At 43.3% G+C, this 21,905-nt stretch overlaps 1 long non-coding RNA gene across 3 annotated transcripts in view; it reads left to right on the top strand.

Moving 5' to 3' along the window:
- Nucleotides 1-21,905, top strand: part of LOC129151227 (uncharacterized) — a 56,387-nt gene that overhangs the window by 1,439 nt on the left and 33,043 nt on the right. For all 3 annotated transcript variants that reach the window (XR_008557962.1, XR_008557963.1, XR_008557961.1), the window contains exon 2: nucleotides 21,642-21,756. This is a non-coding gene — a long non-coding RNA (uncharacterized LOC129151227). The remainder of the gene's footprint in view (nucleotides 1-21,641; nucleotides 21,757-21,905) is intronic.

The following is a 21,905-nucleotide window of genomic DNA, read 5'->3' on the forward strand; positions in this document are numbered from 1 at the left end:
GCACTTAATAAGTGTCAGCGCTCAACATCAGCATCTTTATTGTTGAAAGTCCTTAAAGGCAAAACCTACAGCCTCTACTGCACTTATGTGACCACGGTGCCTGGCACAGTGGTAGGCATGTGGAAGGAGCTCAGATATTTGCTGGATTTTTGTCCAGGGACCACTGTGGTGAGTCAAAGTTCCTGAGACCACTTACCATACTACATGCTTGTATTCTGCTGTTAGACAAAACCAACCAATTCCCAAACCAAAAAGTAGCAAGCTTTTGTCTGGGTAAATATAGCCATGACATATTTATTTCCATGGTTTAGAATATCACCAGTGGAAATCTACGGTGGAAAATCGAATATAGTACTTTCATCACATGATTCGTTGTGCTTATGTTTGGATATGCCACAGGCTTGGGAGCCAGGCAGCTGAACCCTGCTCCATGAGGAGTCTGCTGTAGTGTGGTTTGCACAGAAGGCAGGGAAGGATTCAGACATTTAGTGAGCATCTACTTCAGCAGTGTTAGATTTTCAAGAATTTTGTAGGCTAGTTATTAAACACAACCATTATAAAATTAAATGATATAGACTCACAAATAAATTATATTAAAGCAAAGATAATAAATACTCAATTATATCCACATTGGGTATAAATATTCAACTAAGTATTTTACTACTATCTGTGCTTTTCAGGTTACTTACATTTATTGTATCTGTGTGGTGAAAATACTATATAATAGTGTGCTGTTTCCCATCTCTTCCCATCTGTGTTCAGTGATGTCATATTGGTAGCTTGGAATACCAATGGTAGGAGTATTTACACCACTCCTATTGGCAAGCACTTCAAATCAGGGCTTTTCATTACCAGAGTTGGTTGTTAAGCATTTATCAGCACACCACTGATACTGCATGACAATTGAATGTTTTTGGTTGAGAAAAGCAGAGGCTCATTCAGGTTAGTTGAACTAAAATGAGGGGTTCATTCTAAGGGTATTTATTGAAAGAAAAGGGAGATAGAATATAATGGAGATCCAAGAACATGGAGATTCAAGGCCCTATTCCAGGGCTTAAGGAGCTGGGAACTGGAGGGTGGTTTTGGATCCAAGGTCATTCTAGTGACCTCAGAACATGGCCTTGGACTCTATGCTCTGATTCACTGCTGTTTTCATGGTACCCGCTTCTTTATTTTCTGGCCTCAGCTGGTTTTCTCCCCCTCTTCCCTGGATTGTCTCTCTGTTATAGCTTTTGCTTCCATAATTTTTCATATCTTTGGCTTGTATTGATTAATCATAGCCATTCCAGCTTTTCATTGTTTGTTCCTGTTTGAAGACTGTTGTTCTATTTGCCATGTTTCTTTAATTTCTGAGAGAGGAAATCTAATTGGGCCAGCTCAGCTCACTTTTTTTCTTAAGGTGTTATCAGTTGGTAGCTGTCCTATGATTTACCTGGCTTCTGGCCAAATGCTTGTGTCTGGAAACTATTGGCCAGGAAGAAAGATGGGATCACATGGCACACACTTTGACCCAGTACATCAGGGACAGAAAGATGAATTAGTTAAAGTGAAGTGAGGCAGACAGAGAAAGACAAATACTGCATGGTATCACATGTGGAATCCAAAAAAAAGTAAAAAGTCAAACTTCTAGGAACAGAAACTAGAATAGTAGTTGCCAGGGACTTGGGGATGGGGGAAATATAGGAATATTGGTAAAAGGAAATAAACTTTCAGCTATAAGATGAGGAAGTCTGAGGAGCTAATATAAAACATGCTATAGCTGATAACACTGTATTATTATAACATTGAAATTTGCTAAAAGAGTAGAACTTAAATGTTTTCACCAAAGGGGGAAAAAGATGAACATGTAAGGTGATGGATGTGTTAATTAACTAGCTGGTGGGAATCCCTTCACAATGTATATGTCTACTAAATCACCATGATGTGCACTTTAAATATCTCACAATTTTATATGTCAATTATACCTCAATAAAACTGAAAAAAAAGATGAATTAGCTACTAACAGAATGACTAAAACCAAAAAGACTTTTGGTGAGGATATGTCTTAGATAATTTGGTGAGGATATGTCTTAGATAATAGCATCTTACGATTTAAAGTCCCGGAACCCCAGTATTGAAAAGGATCGCAGAGGTACTAGCCTTAATCCCCACTGTAATATCCAATGCCATCTTGAACTCTTGCAGCTGCGGGGAACCCTACCTCCCGGGCCAGCTCATTCTGCCCCTAGATAGCACTGATTGCTAAAGTTCCTCCCCATGCAGAGCGGCACCTGTCTCCAGTGAGAACCTCCACGGGGTACAGTCGGAACTGTGAAGCACAATATTAACACATCAGGTTAATTTCACGCTCTACTTGTCTTGGGCTGATATTAGAGAAAATTAAATTTTGTGCTAATCAGCCTCAGCATTCAGTATGCACGATGCAAATTTGTGATTTCTGGCAAGGGTGGTTAAATCATAGTTATGCTATCTGCGTGGTGCCTGAATAACAGGGAAATACTATTACCAACAATTAAACTCCCAATTGACGGAGTCCAGTATAACTGGAGATTCTTTTTTAGCAAGTTGCAGGGGAAATGGACACAAACCAGGAAGCTGAATTTAATTTCAATTTCCTCCTTTCCTTTGGGTGGCTACTTTTTTGAAGGTTTGACCAATGCAAATGTGTTTACTCTTTGCCCTGCTTTCTCTCTCTCTCTCTCTCTCTCTCTCTCTCTCTCTCTCTCTCTCTCTCTCAACAAGCAAGAAGGAAGGTTTTCTTTCCTGGTTGCCACAGAAAGGGGTCCTTTGAGCACCTGAAGAGGATTCTTGTTAATTGCCATTGGCTTATTGGGCGAGAGCACTTGGGAATCTATAGGGTGGGAGGTCTCATACTGACCTGCTGGAGAAAGGAGTGGATGAGTGACACTAGTCTGACTCCAAGAATGTCTTCCCCTGTAGGGGAGAGATGCTTGCTCAAACCCACCACCAGGGCATCTGGTGTTTTATCGGTGTGTCACCAGCACATGCGCTGACTGGACGCCATCTCACAGGTCTTGTTTCCTGGAGAAGGTAAGGGCAGCTGAGCACACTGGCTCCGGGTGGCTCTCTCTGCACAGCTCCCCCAATTCCCCTCCCCGGCCTTCATCTTCACTCACAAAGGAGTAGAGCTAACAAAACCCCAGACCGAATAAATTTCATGTATTGACTAGGATTAGATTTCTGCCACTCTGGTAAAAAACAAAACAAAACAACAAACAGAGAAGGTTATATTTCTTGCAACCATTTTGTCAACCTTCCTTTCCCTGCTGGGTTCTGGGAGGGGAAAACTCAGACAGACTTGGTACCTGCTCAGAATTCATCCAGAAGTGAGCCCCAGGGTCTCTGCTCTCAGATGCAGACCTATCCTACCCTGAGGCCTGGCCACTTTCCTCCCCACATCTGAGCTTTCTGTTTTCCCTCTCCCTCCTCCTCTTACAACAGTATGTAGAAATATTTAATCTGGGGAGTGGTCAGGAGTGGCTCAGACTGGTCACATTTTCTTCCAGATCTGTCATTTACATCATAAACTTTACACCCTGACACTTGCAGGACTCGGGCATCTGACACTCAAAAACCCAGGTCTTGTAACTCAAGAGCTTTGAAGGCTTTTGAAACCTTGGATGCCAAGGACCTGACTCTATGGTTCTTCTCTGTTCTGCTGTCATCACCCCACCAGGAGGCAGCAGGCGCCTTTTGACCCAGTTTAGCTGCTCCACAGGAGTAACCAGAAATACTAGGGAGAATACATCAGGGGTTATTAGCCATATGCTCACTTATTTGCCATTTCCACGTTCAGTAATGCTTTTAAGTTTCAACTTACCAGTACTTTATCTTTAGTAAATTTCCTAAATAAAATATCTACTATTTTATTTATTCAAGAACAGAAGCCCAGGGCTGCCCCGAGCAACTATGAAGCAGCCAGATCACCTGGAAAAAGGTGATGGAGGGACAGAGACAGAAGGCTGTGTTAAGAAGGATCCTGAGGAAGGGTCTGTGCTCAGCAGGAAAGAAACGAAGTGATTGGCTGATAATGTCTGACATAGGGGTGAGAATGGAGGAAAGGGCAACATTCCTGACAGGTTCTTCCAGAACTTGTTCAAACCCATTCTCTCTGGAAAATGTAGTAAGGAACCAGGTAAAGCAACACCTGGTTTCCCCTTTACGTCAAAGCCTCAGATCACAGGGCATCTGGGCCGTTAGCACCCCAAAGCAGCCAAGCATGGCAGGGCAGGGCTGGCTCTGGGACATGTGTCTACAAACCCCAGAGTTGTTTTCTATAATTTCATTTTGTTTTTTTAACTACTTGGATTTGCCTTTCTATTATCATCATCTCCATAGAAGGTGTAACCCTGAGGACAAAGTGGGCAACTGGCTCTTCAGGCTACGAACCAACAGGGGGCAGCAGAGAGCAGAGAAAAGCCAGTTAGGCTTGGGCAGCCCCAGACCCAGGAAAACTCTTCAAATCTTCTGCTCCCCTGGAAAGTGAGTCCTTGCGGACTCACACTGTTGAGACTAAATGGTGTGGTCTAAAAGCACAGCAAGAAAGGCAGAAGGAGGGAGACTTTCTTGGGGTGCAGGTGGAGAAAAGCCTTTGTTGGAAACAGGAAAGAAGAGAAAGAGTAAGGACGACAGTTACCATTTACCCAAATCTACAGGGTGCCAGTCCTCCCGTGAATGCTCATTTTTTTCATTCTCTCAAAGACTACTTGAGGGAGGTGAACCCCTAGTTTACAGATGAGAAAACAGGGGCCCAGAGTGGTTAAGGGACTTGCCCAAGATGATATGATTAAGGACGGGCTGAGCTAACATTTGGACTCGTGTCTGCTCAGGTTTCCATGTATTGATGCCCTTCCTAGGAGGCGGGCAGGGGGACAGGATCATGGCCCTTGGTGTCAGACACAAAATTCAGTTCTTTCACTCACTGACCAAGTGACCTTGAGCAGGAACGTCCTGCTTCCCAGGCCTAGTCTTATCTGTAAAATGGGGGTAACAGCTCTTTCCTGGGGTCGTGGAAAGAATTGAGCGTTACCAAATGTAAAGAAAGTCTCGGGGCCACTGCCAGCCCTTAGTAAATGGAAGCCATTAAATGGCTCCCGTCTTCAGCTCACTGGTACCTCTAAGAGTCTATGAGCCCGGGCCCCCCTCTATGTGCTCTGGACTCCCAAGATGCCGATGTCACTGGCTTCCCTGACATCACCTCATGGGAAGCATATGGGGATTGTGATGCGATGCTCAGTCAGGAGGCTGCCCTCTGTGGCTCCATTTCAGGGCGGCAGGAAGGGAGGCACTGTGGGGTTAGAGGTTGGGCAGATCTAGCTTCCCACCCCGGGCCAGTGTCTATCCTCAGTTTCCTGTAAATGTCGGTTGGGTGTTGTGTGAGCCTCAGTCCCCTCATCTCTGCAATGGGGGAGTAGTACCTATCAGGGCTGGTGTGAATGAACCGATATACTGTAGTGATCAGCAGCCCAGCCAGATCCAGAACCCAGACTGTCAGGCTTCAAATCCCTGTTCGGCCACTTTCTAGCCCTGTGGTTTTGAACAAATTACATCACCTCTTGGTGTGAGTTACTTTAATGAAAAGCAAGGATAATAATATCCATCTCATAATGCTGTCAAATACATTTCTGTAAAGCACTCAAAACATTGGTTTCGAATAGGAAAACTAACTATTTAGTTTTATAACTAAATACTAACTCCTCTTTTGAGATGGTGAGAGCACCAGCTACAGTGCCTGGCGTATATTAGGTTGCTCAAAATGAATTTCCTTTCATTCTCCTGACTCCTAGGGGGCTATGGTGCCTGAGATTCCACCATTAGGAATTTTTGATGTCCTGGAGTCTGACAGTAATATGGAAATACCCTGATTGGTTATAATAATACCCTGTATGTTATTCAGTTCAGTTATACACTATTTGGTTGTTCTGTGCCAGGTGCCACTCTCACCAGAGATGTGAACTTGATGAGATGTGATCTCTGCCTTGGGAATCACAGTTTAGTGGGGATTCATTTATTTGTAAACCTGTTCACTTACACATCAGTTTAGAGCCTGAGATGGTTAAGCTAAGGAGGCACAAAGGAAGGGGTGGAGAAGTTTTCCTTTGTGGTGATATTTGAGCTGAGCCTTGAAATCTGGATCAAAGATGGTCAAGCCTGGACATGGGAGCGACTGACAGTGGGGGTGGGAAGGACATGCCAAACAGCACCAGAACCAGAACGTATGCTACCCACACAAGCTTTAAAAAATAACTCCTTAAGGAAGCTCTTCAGCCAACTAAGAAAGAGTTAGCACAAGACATTCAACAAAAAGGAGGACAGATGTACATGGAAGAGTGGTGAGCGACGAAGCCCACAGAGCATGGCTGTGGTCTAATGCAGCGACTGAGAGAGCAGCTCAGGTGGGGACGGGCCTGGGTTCAAGTCCTGGCTCTTGTCCTACGTGGTTGGAGGTTTAGTCCTTGTGATGGAGAGTCAGACAGTGGCTGGCCCCTGCTCTCTTCTTTTGCAGCTGAGGACACATGCACTAACCAGAAACAAGAATGGGAAGCAAAGCATAACCTTATTGATATTGGCGCGCGCCACACACACACACACACACACACACACACACACACACACAAGCTGAATTATAGTCTAGCTTAGATTTAAAAGGGGTTTCCCCACTTTCCTCTCCAGTTTACATGTAAATCTTGAGAATAGCAAACTTTAAAGCTCAGATGTGCTAGAGGGTGGAGCTCTGTCTGTGTGTCTGTTTGTCTGTCTGTTCATCCATCCTTCGGGATAGCTGCAGAATGGACTATATTGTGATTGCTTGTCAAGTGCAGGGAAGATAGAGAAAAAGAAAGCTATGGTCAGATTTTCCTGAGGACAGGAAGCCCCAGTTGGAGGCGAGAAGCAGGAGAGAGCACTCTGTAAATAGCTATTAACCTTCAAAGAAAAGTAACTTTATTAAGAAATTTCCCATGGAATATTTTGATCTCCACCCCATCAAGTCACCAATTCACAGCCCCTTTGGCAGTGGTGAGGCTGATGCGGGAGTGGGCAGAACTTGGGTTCCTGGGCACGGAGGGCCAAGAGTCCCCCTTGTTGTGTCCCCCTCCTTTTATTCTGTCTAACCCACTGGTCTAAGTAGCCAGGTGCAGGGGCAGCCGGGCCTGTCCCCATCAGGAGGGCCCATCCCACCTTTGTGAGGCTGCTCACCTGAGATCTCCTCTGCTCCTTTCTGATCTCTGGGGATCAGGTGGGCAGCATGGTTATGCTTTGAGCATTTCTTAACTCCAAGCTACTCTTTCTTAGGAAAACTTGAGGTAATTGTATATTTTCCAAAATTTTGCATTTATATTCTACTTTTATTTCAAATCATGCCCAGTGAGATTGCTCTATAGCAAAAAAAATATATACAATGAACCAAATTAATATAATCCGAACATTCTAAATTTGAACACGAACTGTCTCCCATTATTAAGATCCCATTGAGGAGTTAAATTTCAAAACGAAGTTCCCTTTGCATGTAAAATCCCAAAGGAAAACATATCCACAGTTTCCCCCTCTGTGATTTCTCTTTCTGCCCATCCTCAGGTACTTGGATACCATCTGTTGCTTCTGCTGTCTCTTTAGGCTCTATTATCTTTTACTGAAATGATTGAATGCCGAGTCAGCATCTCCAAAGTGAAATTCACCAAGCTTGAATCTCTTCCATGTTCCAGGTTTCCTTTCCAATCCCAGAGGTTTAGCAGGAAGGGGTAACTCCTCTAAAGTGGGGGATAGAGAGCTTAACTTCCAGTCTCAGATATGCCTGCTAATTCTGTTACCTTCTGCCATGTATCCTTTTAATAAACCACCAAATTCACAAGGATGCACAATTTTCCATATCATGTTTTTCTAATATTCCAGAGAACTGGCCCCAAAAGGCTACATATAATTAAGAATGTAGATGCAAATAATTCTATATAAAATGTTAGCAAATTACATCCAGAAAGTAGTAAAAGTGCAACATACCATGACAGAGGAAAGGCAATATGGCTCAACAATAGGGAATCTGTTCATGAATTCATTTTACTAATAGATTAAAGGAGAAAACCCATCTGATTTTCTTCGTGAGTACTGAAATACATTTCGGAAAATGCAACATCTGTTCCTCATTGAAACCTTGGGTAGGTTCTGAAGTGGAGGAAGGTTTTAAAGCAGAAAGCGGACAAGCAGTGAGCAGCAAACATTTTTAATGTTACAATAATAGAGGCCTCTCTGGTAAAGACAAAGGCAATACAAAGATCCTACTGTCCTTGGAGTCAGTTAAAATGGTACCGGAGTCCTAGCTGAACCAATGGGATAAGAGAAAGAAATGAAAGGTGTGAATATTGGAGGAAAAGAGACATAATTATTTGAAGATGACAAGATTTTGTGGCTGAACTATCTAAGAAGATTACATACTGAGAATTTTTTGTTGAGATACTGGTTGCAAGAGAAATATACAAAACTAGTAGCCTTTGTACATATTAGTAATATCTAATTAGGCAACACAATGGGAAAGGTTCTCATTTATAGCAATATCTATAAAAAACATAAGAATTATATAAGAAAATCATGAACCTTATATATGCCAGAGAAGAACTGAAGAAATGGCAAAAACATATGATATTTCTGCATGGGGAGGCTCAACATTGTAAAGATAACAATTTTTCCTTAAATTAGTGCATATGTTTAATCTAGTAGAAAAAACCCGAAGGGATATTTTTGGTGAAATCAGATCATTTTAATCTGGAGCAGTAAATATAAAAGAACAGCTGATAAATGCTGAGGGGAAAACGCACACTGTGGGGACACATGTTACCAAATACTGACACAAACTGTGATGCTGGGGCAGGCGGAGCTGTATCAGAGGAACAGAATGGAAAATACAAAGGGATCTGACAAACAGTAAAAGTATCATTTTAAATCTAGATATCATCGTGACAATGAACTACTCACTTAAAGAACATAAAAAAGAACTAAAGGAAATATTGGAGAGTGTTTTTTATAATTTTGGTATATAAGAAACTTTTTCTAGCAAATAACAAAGTCTCTAGTATGATACAAAAGACAGAGATTTGACTAGATAAAAATTTTGAATGTCTGTACAACAAAAGATAAAGGTCAAAGGTCAAAGGTGAGTGGCAGACCACCAGAAAAATATTCACAACTTGCATAACAGAGGGAGAGGATTTCTATCCGGGATATAAAAGATTTCAACCACTCAATGAGAGCAGTGCTAATGACCTGATAGAAAATGGCCTCCCTGTATTGGATTAGTTAAGGAAGTGCTTGCTGATCTAATAGGAAAATCCCCAAATCACATGTGAAATCCCGTGTGATTATTCATGATTATCTGGCAGCTCTCCTCCGAGCAGTGATTCAGCAACCCAGGAAGTTTCATACAAAACTTCCAAGATAAGTGTGCTCCACTGGTGATAAGACACGGTCCTTGCTCTAAATGGTGCCTTTATTTCAGTAGGGGGAGATAGGCTAAAGTAAAAACAAGTAAATAAATTTAAAAAGCAGGATGATTTTAAAGAATGGTTAAGTGTGAAAGGTAGGGAACCTTAAGGTGCTCAGTGAAGACCTCTGTGAGGAGGTGTCATTGAGTTGTGACATCAGTGAAAATCATGGGAGAACCTGAGGGAAAAGCATTTCAGGCAGAGGAACAGCAAGAGAAAGGCTCTGGGGGCAGTTTGGAGAAGTGAGCAAGGAGGAAGTAGTCGTATCTCAGATGAAGGGTGTCCAGGTGATGTAGGGTAGGGCCGTACAGAGTTTAGCTTTTAAGTTGTGCACGATGAGAAACCAAGATGTCACAGTGTCAGTGGTACCTGCACAACGATACCACGTGTTACATTTTATAGAAAAAAAAAACAACAAGAAAAAACGAGGCAATGAAGACAGATTCTGAAAATGCCTTTTTGGACCAATTTGTTTGTCACACACCTCCCCTTCAGGCTGAGCTTTGCTGACTAAAGTCATTGAACAAGATTTCAGCAGAGGAGCGTGTAAATGTTATGCAGAATGAATTGCAGGTCTGTAGGCATTCATTTCACCACCCTAGATTCTATTAGCAAAGTTCTTTATGGAGCCGCCAAAAATGACTTATCCTATGCTAGCTTCTTAAGAAATGTTTCAAATCCTGTAAGTGGCTGTTGAGATTGTTAAGAGACATCTATTTTGGTGACTAGGAGGTTTAGTTGTGATTTTGGAAGCCTTTGATTTGTCAGTTAACACGCAAACCAGACCTTTCCATGTAGAACCTAACACAGCTCCTGGCCCACAGCCCATGCTAATGAAGGAAAGAAAATGTCAGTCAGAGGCGAGTTTCCTCTCCCCAGGCATGATTCAGATGTGCTCCAGGGGGATGGGGCTGTACCCCCAACACCTGCAACAATGCTAGGCCCATGGGAAGCACCCAGTCAATGTCTCTGAATGACTGAGTGGTTGAATGATGACAGTTTCTGGACTTTAACCACATTTTCACACAATGCACTCTCCGTCCATGAGGAACCGTTGGTTTAACAACATTTTGTTGGACAAATGGAAGCCCCTGGGCTGGATCAAGGGTAAGGTCTGTTGGCACCTGACTGATCTGGCACTGCCCACATATCCAACCTCATCTGTGGCCTCTCGCTGCTCTCTCCGCACTCCAGTGCTGTGGTCACTGGGGGCTTCTCCTACTAGGCCTTCTACTCAAGGCTTTTGCAAGTGCTGCTTCTCTGCATGGAAAGGCCTCACTGTACCCCACCCTTGCCTCGTTGGTGGGCCTCACTGATGAGCCTCATCAGCTCCTACTAAACCTAGTGCCAGGTGGGTCCATCTGCCTGGTCTGCAAGTTGATACCCAGAAGCCCACTTGCCCACAGGTATAAGCCCCATTGTGTAATGCCCACTCTATTGGGAATAAAGCTGACATTCTGTTCTCCCATCTGCCTTGCCTTTTTTCTTATTTCACTCCTGGATCAGAGCTAAAGTGGGCCAGAAGGGGGCTATTTAGTGGCCCTTGAAACTTCCAAGCAAAGAGAGTTAGAGTGATAGGAAGGGCTGTTTTATTTAAGAGGGACGAAGAAGATCTCTCTGATGAAGTGAGATTTTGGTAGAAAGATCTGAATGAAGTGAGAGAGCCATGTGGAGAAGGGCATTCAGGGAGAGGAAACTGCTTGTGCAAAGGCCCTGGGGCAGGAAGTTGGGGTGTAGAAAAGACATTTCTTAAGGATTCCTGGCTTTCTGAGTTAGACAGGTATTTGTCTGGATTGGACAAAATCAACAGCTAAAGGGCCTAGGATAAATGCTTTAGTCTAGAAACAAACAAGCTACTGTTCTGAGCAACCTGCACGTTTCTTACATCCCTGCTCAGTGCTAGGACTCCCCTTGAGAACCAAGAGCTGGAGATGTGCCAGAGGCCAGCCTGGAAGATGCATGAAGTCTTTTGGGAGAAACCACCTGGGAGGCAAGATTTACAAGACAGAAAAAAGAGGTGACCCTGAACCTGGCTGGGTGATTGATTACCAGGAGACTGCCCTGATTTTGTTCTTTAATTACTGTGTTTATTTGATGCATTGTATTGGGCCTGGAACCCTTAATACCAGCCTGCACTGTTCATTGTTACAATGTCCTAATTAAGTTTTGATTTATATGCTAATTTTATTCCAAGTGTGTTCAAAATGGGGAAAGTTATTAGACTTTATTTTGAGATTACATTTTAATCCTGGGGTCTGCCCGGCCAGCACCATGTTTATTTTGTCAGCTTTTGTTTCCAGGATGTTGGTGGCAATTGTGATTATTTCCTTGGAGGGGAGAGATGATGAAGTGGTGAGAGCTGTTTAGAGTTGGTGGGGCTTCTGCTAATTAGAATTATGTAACCTCTTGCCTCGGCCTGACAGCTTTGCAAGGGGGCTTGCTTTGACTGCCCAGCTGGTTAGGAGGGACCACTGCGCTGTGCCTGGGGATGTCACGGAACGGTAAACATTTGGAAGGAAGGCCATTACAGGAGGGAGTGATTAGATTTTGGAATGTGAGTGAAAATCGGGCTTTACCACATGAGTCCCTGAAATCTGTAAGGGTCAGGCAAAAACTCTGGTAAGGGGAGCAGCTGGCCTTTGCTACAGAAAATGCATTTGTGCACTAGTTTGTGTGTGTGTGTGTGTGTGTGTGTGTGTGTGTGTGTGTGTTTACATTATCATTTATCCTAAGTAGATCTCATTTAAATGCTTTTGTCCAAGGATTAAAAAGTCTTGCCATGATCCATTTTATCTCTAGATCTTAGAATGTTCATGCAGCTTCATCGATATTCTGAAACAGTGGGTAAGAGAGTGGATGCATCTGCACATGTGCATTTTTCTGGTGAAGATTCAGTTTTCATCAGATTTTCAGGAGTGACACTCCACAATGTTAAGAATCATGAGAATGGGAAGCATTAGGCTTAGATCTGGAATTTAATTTCTTGAGCTTGGCTGTGTGGCCTGAAGAAACCATTTACCCAGTGGCCCCTTCTTCCCCCAGATGCCTGTGAGAGAGCCACACATTGAATTGCAAGAGAAGTTCACCTGAGGTTGTCCCACACTCAGTGATGTGGGCAAGGATTTAGACTCTGCTCTGAGTGACCTGAAAATCCTTTTTGTCTCAATAACTGAAGAAAAAGTTGCTCATAAATTGGCGAGGACCTCTGAGTAAACATATACTCAGGGGTGGATACCTATTATTCAAAACCTTCTGTAGCCTGGAGCTGGTGTTTCCCATGTCACTCCCTTGGGTCTTCCATTTTTCTTTTCTTTTTCAAAAAATATATTTTTATTGCCCTAACTGGTTTTGCTCAGTGGGTAGCGCGTCGGCCTGCAAACTGAAGGGTCCCAGGTTCAATTCTGGTCAAGGGCATGTACCCTGGTTGCGGTCAATCCCCAGTAGGGTGTGTGCAGGAGGCAGCTGATCGATGTTTCTCTCTCATTGATGTTATTGATTTTTTTACAGAGAGGAAGGGAGAGGGATATATCCCTCTCCCTTCCTCTCTGTAAAAAATCAATAAAATATATTTAAAAATATATTTTTATTGATTTTAGAGAGGAAGGGAGAGAGAGAAACATCGATCTATCCCTCTATTTAATAATAAATATATTTTTAATATATTTTTATCAATAAATATATTTTTATTGATTTTAGAGAGGAAGGGAGAGAGAGAAACATCGATCTATTCCTCTCTGTAAAAAAATCAATAAAATATATTTAAAAATATATTTTTATTGATTTTAGAGAGGAAGGGAGAGAGAGAAAGAGATAGAAACATCAATGATGAGAGAGAATCATTGATCAGCTGCCTCCTGAACTCCCCCTTCTGGAGATTGAGCCCACAACCCCGAATTGAGCAGTGACCTCCTCGTTCCTAGGTTGAAGCTCAACCACTGAGCCACACAGGCTGGGCCGGCCTTCCATTTTCCTGATTGGGTTTTATGGTTTTTTAAAATCCCCCTTTTGCACTCTCACTTTGGTACTCCAGTCATCAGTGAATGCAAGAAGCATTTAACAGGAGCATATTCATTTCAAACTTCTCCACGGGTCTGTGGTTCATTAGACATTTTTAGTTTATTCTAAAAAATTATGCTTAGAAATTCTGATTAAAAAAAAAACTATAGCAGCCAACATTGCTCAAACACTTATGTACTAAGCATTTTCTCATATACTTCCCCAAATCCCCTAGGGTAGGTCCCATATACAGATGGAGAGACTGAGGCTCAGAGAGGTTAAAGGCGGTTTTGCAGTCACATACCTAGTATGTGGTTAGCTGGGACCAAATCTGGGTCTGTCAGGCTCTAAGATCACTATGCCAACTGTCTCTTTTTGGGCCATGTTACTTCTTACCTGTCTCCTTTTCAAAATATTCTGCAGAGATCATTCTTCCGCCCCTCTGGGTATGAGGGTACGGAGTACAGGGTTATATCTTCGGGTTATGCCTCTAACCTCGGCAGGGAGATGACCTCCCCGTTGGACAGAATGCCCTCATTGTCTCCTGCTGCCTTGGCTCTGCACCCCCACTCGGGCTGTGTAACCGAAGCCTTCCATCTGACCTAGTTTACCTGTGATGTGGCTTCAGGAAGGTTCTAGCAGTTGCTTCTGATGCTTGAATCTTAGCACCTCTCCTATTCCTTGCTGCTCGCCTGTATTTTTATCTTTACACCCCGGGCCCTGTCAGCTTTCCATATCGTGAAAATGCTGCTGTTCACGGGTTGCTGCTCCAGAGGAAGCAAAGGAACCATTTCCCGCAGACATGGACTTGGGATGGGGGAGATGTCTGCTTTGTGAAGGCTCCCAGGTGACCCTTAAGACTTTTCTTTGGAAAAATGTATCTTTTAAAAATGGATAACATCAATTTAAAAAATCACTTATTCCCCCATCCCTGTTTTTAAAAATTATTTCTGTTCCTTCCAGAGCTTGGCCTTGGGGCTGGAGGAGGGAGGGACTATGTGGGGCACAGGACTTCCCTCTCAGAGTACCCACCCATACCTAATACTCTCACTCCATTTCCAACTCTCTAGGGAATTGAAAGCAGAGAAAAACAAAACAAAAAACTTTAGCTAACACTTCAAACTTTTACCTGGCCTTCTTGATATGGACACGTATTGAAAGGAGCTTAACTTACTTAACCGTTACCTTATGGAGCATTTGGATGGTTTTCAGTGTTTTACTTCCAATCAGATGCTGGTGAGTTTAAGAAGGTAGCGGAAGATGCCCACCCGACCCTGTGTCTATACCCCCCTGCTGGCCCCCTAGGCACTTTCTAGATAGCACAAACGGCTTGAGACACCTGAGCCCTGTTCATGGCAAAAAGGTGAGACTTCTGCTCCTTGGCTCCCACTTTGGGCTTCCTCTCCCTGCCTCCCTGTCTTGGCTTTGTGTCTGCTTCACCCTAGATCCTGGCCAGAGCGGTGGCATCTTCTTTTCAGCACTGACCCTTGTCTCACCCTGTGTCTTAGGTTCTGCCCTCCGGCTGCACCACGCTTGGCCCTCCTGGGTTACTACCTCAGAGGGAGGGGGGAAGGACATGCGAGGTGGGCTTTAATGCGCAAGGCCCATGTTCCAACCCAAGTTACAAATGGTATCTCCACAGTTTATTTTTTAAAATCATGTTTAACTTTAAAGTCATTTGAAAAAGAATATTTGATCAGTTTAGAAGACATAGAAAACTCAAATGTAAGTTACCCCAAATTCAAATGGAATTTGAAAAACAAAATGGAAAAACAAATGGAAAAAAATGAAAGTTACCCCAAATGGAAAAACATGGAAAACAAATGGAAAAAACAAATGGAAAAAACAAATGGAAAAAAATGAAAGTTACCCCAAATTCTACCACTCAAAGATAACTACTTCAGGTTCCATACGGGAAAGGACGTGGCTGATTTTGTTCACATCTGCAACCCCAGGGAAGAGGCACATTGTAAGTGCTCAGTCAATATTGCTAAATTAAATGAAAAACTTAATTGTTTTCATCCATTTGAAACAAACGGAATCATGCACTGCCTCTTGTTTTGTAATCGACTTTTTGTGTAGCAATATGTCATTACCATTTTTCCAAATCCATGAATGTTGTTCTACACTATTTTAATAGTAGTATACTGGTAGTATTCAGTTGTAAAAGTGGACCATAACTAATTTAAATAGTTCATTAGTGATATAAATTTAGTTTTTTTCCTTATTTTTTACTCTTCCAAACAACTGTATAGTTTTGTACATATATGGGTGCGTCATTTTCCAACCCCAGGGCACATAGGCCCATTTTAAGACTTTTGATGCATTCTCCCTCCTAGGTATGCACATTTCTAGGACAGTAAATGTATAATGTACATGTTATGAAGCAATGATGTGTCCATTTATCTACTATTCCACAGTGACACTAGCCTGGGGAAATGTACAGCCCAGAGTAAGTTCTCAATACATATTTGTAGGATTAGTTTCCCTATGCCCTCACCCATAGTGGTTACTATTACTTTAAAAAGGTTTGTGTGCTTTTTTCAGTCTGGTGACAAATATGACTGTTCCCACAATTAAAAATCATGAGCTCATCCTACCTTCTATCCCCATATACTTAGTAAGCCTGCTGGAGTTGGACCCAAGTATTTAACAATTATTCTCAGAAACAAGGTCTAATAGAGCTGGAATCTCTGGATTCAGAGATTCTCTGAAGCTCATGGTGCTATTTCCTGAACTGGCTTACGAGCCACAAAGAGCCAAGCACCCCGTCCCCAGGGGCGAGTCCTGCAGGTAAAGGAAGGCAGTTCCTGGCAGCAGCACTTGCATTGATATATTTCTCCATAAAGGGTAGATTTTTGTTTCTTTCCCCCTGACAAAGGTAACCTACTGATCCAGAAAGAAGGTAGTTTTTTTTTTTTTTTTTCCCCTTTGGGCATTTGAAGTATGTAGGCTCCATCAGGCAACCCCTGGGGAGAAGACAAAAGCATAGAGTGGCAGCATCACCAGTTTTCAAAGATGCCTTGAGGAAGGACTAGTGCGAGGGGTGGGTCCTGGGGGCTCAGTGGCTACACTGCTATGCGTGTCCATATGTGCAAGTGTGTGCATGTGTTTGTGTACATCTGTGTGCATGCATATGCGTGTATGTGAGCACCAGGCAGGAGACAGCCAGGAACCTGTCTGAAAGAATCAAATGGGGCTTTTCTTCTACGTGTCCTTGCTCAGCCTGCTGGGCTTGGAGCAGTGAGACCACTGGGCACATTGTGAGATGAAAGGAATTTGCATTGATGTCCACTCCACTTTCATCTGATGCCACAGGACAAAAATAAAATCGAATGGGGCCCCTTTTCAATGGAGAAACAAGACTCTGGAAATGCAAATGCCCCCACTGTACTATGCAAAGTAGTCAGGCCAAGGGCCTCACACACCTGCCTTCCCAAGAAAGGTCATGATCCACATACAGTAACTAGGGTGAATGGGCCTTGTCATCAAAGCAAAGAGCCTTGCCTTTGAAGATTTTAAAGGAACAAAATGCCAACTGAGAGTCACACACCCAAGGAACAAACACTATTCAGATATAAAGTAACTGTGAAACTTTCACTCAAAATACTGGAGGACATACCTACTCTCCTTTGTTTTTTTGAACTATGTTTTTATTGATTACAGAGAGAGGAAGGGAGAGGGAGAGAGAGAGAAAAACATAAATCATGAGAGAGAATCTTGATCTGCTGCCTCCTACACATCCCCTACTGGGGATTCAGTCCACAACCCACGCATGTGCCCTGACCTGGAATCAAACTGTGACCTCCTGGTTCATACGTCCATGCTCAACCACTGACCCATATCAGTCGGGCACACCTATTCTCTTTTAGATGGTAGAGATGCCAACGGGTGGTCTGCAGACCACTGGTGGTCTGTGAGGTCCGAAAGGTTGGAGACCACTGCTCTAGATTTGGATGTACTGGGATCCTGGACTCCCCCCATTCTTTTGGTGACATGCCTAAATATTTCTGCCATTGCTTGAGCCCATATCCTCACCCTCTCTAGCTTACATTTCTGCGGCCACCTCCTGTTTCCCCATCTGCAGTCTTTCCTTCTCTAGTCCATTCTTCACACTGGTCATCAGAAATACCTTCCTAAGTAGTTCATTTGAATGCAGCATTCTCCTTCTTCTGCTTAAAACCCTTCAGTGGCTCCCATGGTCTTTAGGAAGAAGCCTGGCACTTGAGGCTGCCCACTTCCACATCACTGGCTGGTTCCTCAGCTCACATCTCCAGGTCTTCAGACACAGAGTTTTCTATATTAGACCTCTTCTTCCTCTTAAATTGTTCTTACTCTTTCTTCCCAAAGAAGAAATTTATCAGCACATCTTTCCCATGGCATTTTAATGATTGCTTGACCAACAACACCTATGAGATAGCTAGGGTAGATGTTATTAACTCTTTTTTAGATGAGAAACTTGAGGCTCAAAGACGTTATATAGCTCTTTACCCAGATCACAGAAATAGTAGATGGAAGATCTGGGGCTCACCAGGCAGTGAAAGAAGTTTCCGTCTGGCTTCACTGGATAAAATCATCATCATCATCATCATCATCATCATCAGCAGCAGCAGCAGCATTTATTCCTATTTTTTTCAACATCTATGCTCATGATCCTTCTTGACTATGTCTGATCTAGAACTTAGAAAGGGTTTTAACAGTGCCTCCAAGATCAAACTACTGGATTTTTAATCTTCATGCCTTGCCAGCTGTGGGATCTTGGAAAAAACACTTAACATCTCTGTGCCTGTTTCCTTATCTGCAAAATTGGGACAATGATTGTATGTATTTTATGGGATGGTCATGAGGAGTAAATGAGTTATTTATAAGACTTAGAGCCTGGAGCAATAAGTGTTAGAAGTGTTAGCTAGGGTTACCACTGGACCTGCTGATTGTTGCCAGCAGTATTAGAGATTGACACACCACCGCCCCTGCCTTGATTAAACATGCCCACCCTCACCAACCTGCCCCAGAGGTTAGCACCTGACCAAGAGAAAGTAGATAACCCATCAGTGGTTCTGACATGAAGCAATGATCTGGGCCAATCAGGTCCTCCTTCTAGTACCTGAACTGCACTGATCCCAGTGAGCAGTGTTACTGAGGCTGGAGTGAGGCCTCGGTGGGGCAGCAGCAGGTAAGCTGAGGTCTGCAGAAACTCATTGTGTAAATAGGGGAATCTCACTGGGGAGAGAGGAGGGTGGAGCAGATGTTCAAAGAGAAGCTTAAATCAGGAGACATTCAGAGAGAGTGGATGATTCTCAAAGCTGCCAAGGTTCCTGCTGACTTTCCTGCCCCACCCACTGCCTTCATGCCTCCTTTCCAAGATATATTCTAAACCTGTTCTCTTATCTCCATCTCCACTGTAAGCCACCATTGTGTCTTGCCTGGTGACTTCAGTGGCCTTCTAACTGGTCTCTCTGCTTTCTCTTTCAATACAGTCTCAACAACACAGCCAAAACAACCTTCTGAAAACCTTTCCCCTTAAAACCTTCTTGGGCCTTCTTAATTGCATTAAGAGTAGGCACATTGCATTTAGAACAAATTCTGTGGCATAATCTCATAACACGCTTTTCGTCACTCACCACTCTGTAGCCACAGTTTTCTTGAATACATTAAACTCACTGTGGTCTCAGGGCCTTTGCACTCGCTGTTTAGTCTGTCTGCGAGGGTCTTCCCCAAGACCTCCACTTGGCTGTGTTTTTCAGGTCTAATTTGAAATGTCACCTCCTCAGAGAGGTCCTCCCTGGTCACCCTATGAAATGCTGCTCACCCCAGCCTCAGTCACTGTTTATCACATCATCCTGTTTTACTTCCTTTGTGGCAGTAAAATTATCCAAATTACTTGCTTCTCTGCTTAGTGACTGATGCCACTGCTAGAATATTAATTCCCTGAGGGAAGGAAACTTACCCATCATCTTCATTGTGGTATTTCCAGGGTGATGACCATGCACACATAGAACATAGTAGGCAACTCAATAAGTATTTGTTGGATTTGTTTTAAAATTGTAGTTTCAACTCCTTTTCCAGTACATATATGCCCCCTCTTTCTTAAGGTAGCTTGTTATTCATTTCAACCTCCCTAGAATGTTCCACTCCGGGCCCCTTTCTCTACAGTTGACTCCTCCACAGCCCCACTGATGTGTTCATGCCCCCCGTGGGTGTTTCTCAGCAGGCCTGTTTTTATAGTATCCGCCCAAGCTTGCAGAAGTGCCAGCCACTTGGGGCTGGGAAACCAGAGCCAGTCCACCCCCCCCCCGCCCCTTCCCCCCTCCCGCCTCCACCCCTTGCCAGCTGACAATAAACTCCCTTCCCACCACTGTCTGTTTCATACAATGTGGCATTGTCTCAACCCACTTGCACTCGGGTAAACAGGCTCCTTACATCTACTCTAGCTACTCAACCATGGTGGTGCTGAGTGAGGGATGATGGGGGGAAAGTTTGAGGATGTCACAGCCAATCCATCTCTCTCCTCCCCGTCACCCCCACCACAACCATTCTGCGGATGAAGATGCTGCAGTGACTTCCATTAAGTCCTTCTTTAGTGAAGCTGCAGGAGGATGGCAGTTCACAGTGAGGGCCGCAATCTGCCCAGGAAAGGGGAACGGCTTGGGTAGGGGAGATGCCTTTTCTTCATACACAAACCTTTACTTTTATTCTTATCTGACACATTTTTTTTCAAGAGGAAAACTTCAGCTGCTTCCCAAAGATCCAGAAGGAGAGTCATTTAATAGGATTACAGCAAATTGATTTTTTTTTCGAAACTGTGGAGTAGACTTATCCATTCTTCATGCTGTACCACCCTGAGGACAGGGTCTGTGTCTGGCTTACTCTCCATATTTCTCCGGACAATGGCACAATTCCCGGGACAAATTTCTTAGATGAATGAACCCTGAGCCCCTACTTTGAGAACTTACTATATGTCCAGATCTATGCTAAATGTTATGAGGCATAAAAAAAAGAAGAAATAGGTACGGCCTATTTTATCTTCCCTCTTTTGATTTGGTTGTAAAAGATCTGTCAACTAATCAGCTTTGTGACCTAAGGCAAGTTACTTAACCTCTCTGAGTCTGTTTCCTCTTTTTTCTTCCTTCAGAAAATAAAGATAATAACAGTACTTACTTCCTGGAATTATGTTGGGGCTTGAGTGAAGCCAAGTGTTTAAAGCACCTGGCACATCTTAAAGTTGCTGAATTGTAATTAATCAACCTACCATATAAAACACTGGCTGTCCAGAATTCAGGTCATTTTTGACCATTGAACTTCCTTGGTAGCTCTGGGTTTATCCATTAAATGCCATTGAGCCAATTTGTATAAAAAGCCTCCTAGCATACTAAAATCTTCCTTGCCTTATAAGACCTTTGTTGAATTCAGAGTCAGCATTATGAGGGATCCATGTAATGGAATAACACATGTGATGTGTGAGACTGATCGCCCACTCACTAAATGGTCCCAGGTTGCCCAGACCTTTTGGGTTGTTTTTCATAGGTTTGTGAGTCTCCTCTCTTGTTGACAGATTGTCCTATCTTCCCACAGATGTCAGTTTGCCAGGTGTGGGCATCAATGCCTGTCTCTGATTTGCCATGGGTTTGGAAATGAAATAACCAGCCCCATGAAATGTGGGAGTAAACCAAGAGATACAGGGTCTGAGTGAAGACTTGAGAGTCCATATCCTTTATTGAAAACCTTTGTGTCATCTCTCTTGACTTCTCAGAGAGCTCCTGATTCTTCACGTGTTCTCATCCATGGGATCATGGGGCACAGACATGAAAGTTCTTGGTCCATGTAGGCACTTGGTGAAATTTATCAACTAAGTGACTAAAGGAGCAAAAAACATAGTCGCATAGACGTAATATAAAACGAAGGGGTCTGCGTGGAAGGAAAGGGTGAGGTGAGGGAGTATGGAGTGACGTTAGTCTGGCACGTTGGAGGAGACAAATTGAGCTAAGTCTTAATAGAAAGGAAATGTGGTGAGTGGGGAGAGAGCTGGTATCATGCAGGGATACAGAAAAGGGAAGAAATGAACACTCCCTGCTTCCTGCTATCTCCATGGGCTTGTCTTCCCCGGACAGATGGGAACACTCTGCTCTGTTTACACTGACTTTCGTTTTGCTCCAGGAACACGCCACGCTTGGTGGTGCGCTGACTGCCTCATGGCCTTTGCACTAGCAACTGGAACATTCTTCCTCTTGGTCCTTGCATGGATGCATCCCTTGTATCATTCAGATCTCAGGTAAAAATTTCTTCTCTACAACTACCCAGTTGAAGGTAGTCACCCGGTCATTCTATCAAACGATCTTATTTTTATATTCTATGCAGAGCTCTAATTATTCTCTTGAATGATCTCTACTAAATATTTGCCTATTTTCCGTCTTCCTCTAT

The sequence above is a fragment of the Eptesicus fuscus genome, chromosome 13 (genome assembly GCF_027574615.1).
Source record: "Eptesicus fuscus isolate TK198812 chromosome 13, DD_ASM_mEF_20220401, whole genome shotgun sequence".
In the NCBI taxonomy this organism is placed as follows: Eukaryota; Metazoa; Chordata; class Mammalia; order Chiroptera; family Vespertilionidae; genus Eptesicus; species Eptesicus fuscus.